The following is a 4,247-nucleotide window of genomic DNA, read 5'->3' on the forward strand; positions in this document are numbered from 1 at the left end:
GTGAGAGAGAGAGGTGGGAGAGAGAGAGGGAGGAGAGAAAGGGGCAGAGACTGAGGTGATAGAGGAGGGAGAGAGATAGAGAGAGAGGGAGGAGAGAGAGAGGAGGGAGAGTGAGAGTGAGAGAGAGAGAGAGAGAGAGAGAGGAGAGAGGAAGAGAGAGTGGGGAGAGAGAGAGAGAAAGAGGACGGGGAGAGACAGAGAGATGCCTGAGAAGAAACTACGCTACACAAAGGTTAGTTCAGAAGCTGCATCTGGACAAGGACACGGAGGGAAGGGGCCTCGAGGTTTAAGGGCCGAACTCTGGCAACTGAGACCAGCAGGGAGGACGCTACAGTCGGCATGGACCAGTTTTAGTGCCGTGTGACCGCATGACTCTACTACCGCGGGGAGCCTGGCAGACTCCAGGCTGTGGCTACAGGAGGGGTGGTTGAAGGATGTTTCTCTGACTGCTGTAGCTTTTCAGGAGGGCCTGCAACGACACCTCCGTTGTCGCTGATGTAATTTGTCAGACACCGGGGATGCAGGCAGTGCAGAATATTCTCAAAGAACACAGCGGGATACAGGTCAGTTGAAAACACAGCCAGATGAACAAGTGGAATTCAGTCCGAGGGAGTGTGTGGCGAAAAGTTTACGTACGAGAGGAAAGCACCGAGTGGATATCAGGGTTCTCGGGAGCATTGACGTACAGAGGGACATTAGAGTGGATATTCGTCAGTTCCTTAAGCTGGCAAAACGGGAAAAGGTGCTCCTCGTGTGAGAGCTGAATGCAAGAGAGAAGCCGGATGAAAGGTTGAAGGATATGCAGCATCTATTCAGCAGGAAGAGAGAAGAGAAAGGCAGGGAAGCAAGGAATAAACGGGGCTGGAGAAGGAGATGACAATCGAGAAGGCCTTGGTCAGTAGAATCGAGGAAAGACAAAGACGTTCTGCGTGCATTTAAAAAAAAAATAATAACCAGAGTGACAAAGAGTGAAAGTAGGGAAAACCCTTCATGAAAAGTTGCCTTCAGTATTCACCACTGAGAGAGACTTTGATGTCTGCGAGGATGGCGTCAAACGGACTGATATGCTAGCATATGTTAAATTAAACATAAAAAGTGATGTGCTACAGGCACTGGTGTAGCTGGGTTCCCAGGACACTGATTGTGCCTTTCGCCATTATTTACACAGAACATAGAATAGTACAGCACAGTACAGGCCCTTTGGCCGCAATGTTGTGCCGACCCTCAAACCCTGCCTCCCATATAACTCCCCACCTTAGATTCCTCCATATACCTGTCCAGTAGTCTCTTAAACTTCACTAATGTATCTGCCTCCACCACTGACTCAGGCAGTGCATTCCACGCACTAACCACTCTCTGAGTAAAAAACCTTCCTCTAATATCCCCTTTGAACTTCCCACCCCTTACCTTAAAACCATGTCCTCTTGTACTGAGCAGTGGTGCCCTGGGGAAGAGGCGCTGGCTGTCCACTCCATGTATTCCTCTCAATATCTTGTACACCTTTATCATGTCTCCTCTCATCCTCCTTCTCTCCAAAGAGTAAAGCCCGAGCTCCCTTAATCATGATCATAATGCATACTTTCTAAACCAGACAGCATCCTGGTAAATCTCCTCTGTACCCTTTCCAATGCTTCCACATCCTTCCTATAGTGAGGCGACCAAAACTGAACACAGTACTCCAAGTGTGGCCTAACCAGAGTTTTATAGAGCTGCATCATTATATCGCGACTCTTAAACTCTGTCCCTCGACTTATGAAAGCTAACACCCCATAAGCTTTCTTAACTACCCTATCTACCTGTCCACACGTGTCCACATTGTCCATTAGAGTCGTAGCAGATGACTGAACAGGGGCAAATGTTATTCCTTTGTTCAGGAAAGGAAGTAGGGGTGACCCAGAGAATAATAGACGCATGAGTTTAAATTCAATTGTCATTCGGCCATACACAAATACCCAACAATACAGCAAATCGAAACAGCGTTACTCCGGGGCCAAGTTGCAAAACGCAATACCAACAGTTACGCACAGCACAAAGCACACATAGATAATACAGCATTGACATATTGTCATGAGTCGATGAATGTTGCATCAGTGTGCAGTCTTCTGCCGAACGAACACTGGAGAGCAGCATTTTCTCCAGCAAGTACGCTGGAGAACCTTGGGTTGGCCCGATCGAAGCCACTGTGACAAAGCGTGTCGCCAACTTACCGGGAGAGCTTTACTTTAGTGTGCATAATTTATTGGAGAATATTCCTAGACAGATGATTTGCGAACATTTGGAGAAGCATATCCTGATGACCAAGAGTTAGCCCGGGCCATGCTTCACGAGACTGACTGAATTCTTTGTGCATGAGACGAATTAAATCATAAAGGTACATCAGTGGATGTGGTATATAGAAATTTTAGTCAGGACTTGGATAAGGTTCGCCATCGTTGACTCATTACGAAAGTCAATAGGCATGGGATACTGGGAAAACTAGCTGTGTGTATACAGACATGTTACCCATAGATGGCAGGGGATAATTGTAGACGGCGCCTATTCAGACTGTATGCCCGCTGACCCATGAGGATAAGTTATCACTGACTCGCCTGAGGAACTGGAAGGGTGTCAGTAAGTTTGCATATGATACGAAGCTTGTTGGTGTTGTCGATACTGTCGATGGCTACAACGGGACGTTAACAGGACGCAGAGCGTGGCTGAGATGAGGCAGGTGGAGGTCAGTCCGGAAAAGTGCCAAGCGATTTGCTCTGTCAGTCGGTTTTGATGATAGATTAGGATAATTGATAGCCAGGGACATTTTCGCGTGGCAGGAATAACCAATAATTTTTACGTTGTTATAGGAAAGTACAGGGTGAAAGACAGAGGAAGTTTTTTTAACATAAAAAATGTTGAGTGCGTGAAAAACACCATGCCAGGGTTTGTGTGGAGGCGGATACGTGAGGGGTATTTTACGAAACTCTTGAATAAGTACATGCTTATAGAAAAAATGAGAGCTAGGCAGTAGGAAAGAATTGGATTTATTCCAGAGTAGGTAATGAACTTTAAATACATTGGCGTCAATATATCAGAGGCTTTGTCCTAGGACCAGCAGACAAGTGCCATTTTAAAAAAGGACCGACAGAGCATCTCCTTCCACTGAATTTTTCGTGCATTCGTTGTTTCGCATAAAACTTCATCAAACTTTAACAGATAGACATCGAAGAGCATTCTGATTGGTTGTGCAGTTTTTCACAGAAAACACAGCAAATAACACAGAGTGAGGCATTTTTATCTTAAATGAAACCCGCGAAGCATTTTATTGAACTCCAAGACCTAAACACACACACACAAAAAAGCTGAAAACTTTTACGTAAACTAATGCCATCGCATCAGACCAGCCTCTTCAAATGAAACCCGAACTCAACGTCGGTGGTTAGGAATTATGTACTTTTCACCCGATGACGTTACCCCTCCCCCAACCCAGCATTCACTAAAACCGGCCTTGTCACCCTGTCCGGATCTCGGTCGAACCGCCCGGCTCGGGTCCAGTATTCCGTGGATGGAGGTGCGTCTGGCTCATCCAGAGGTGCGTTGACACGGTCACGGTCATGTTGTGACGCCAGGGGCATGGCAGCCGAACCCTCCAAATCTTGCTGGGCCGCTTTAGGACCATCTACCGAAATACGTTCAGGTTTGCCCCTTTTAATCTCTGATCAAAGTTTTTTCTCCCCGTTCCAAAACGCGGAGCGGGCCACAATATGGGGTTGGGGGAATGGGAGGAGGGGGTAAGAGGGCGTTGGTGTGCATCATGGCGGACGAAAACAAACGAGGCGGAATGTAGATCAGCAGGAGCCCTGGGGTGCTGCCTGCCATGATGGGAGGTAAGAATAGGTGAGAAGGGATTTAATTTACTGAGGAGGGTGGGACGCTGCCGGGCGGCCGACCTGGGCCGACGCTGCTGGGCGGTCATGGCGTCGGGAATAAATTCACCATGTTCTCGTAACGGCTGTCCATGTCGCAACGCAGCGGCGGGCGACTGTAGGTCCTCTTTTGGAGCTGTTAGCTCCAGCAGGACCCATGGGAAACGGTGATGACCCATCCGTCAGGGAAGCCCTGAGAGTAGTCTTTGAGGAGCGGTGTAACTGTTCCCTTAGGCCATTGGACTGCGGGTGATATGCCGTGGTGGGATGTAGCCAAACGTCGTGTTTCCGGGCCATTGCAGCCCAGGGGTTTGATATGAGTTGGGAACGGCGGTCGGAGGACCTATC

The sequence above is a fragment of the Mobula birostris genome, chromosome 13 (genome assembly GCF_030028105.1).
Source record: "Mobula birostris isolate sMobBir1 chromosome 13, sMobBir1.hap1, whole genome shotgun sequence".
NCBI classification, from domain to species: Eukaryota; Metazoa; Chordata; class Chondrichthyes; order Myliobatiformes; family Myliobatidae; genus Mobula; species Mobula birostris.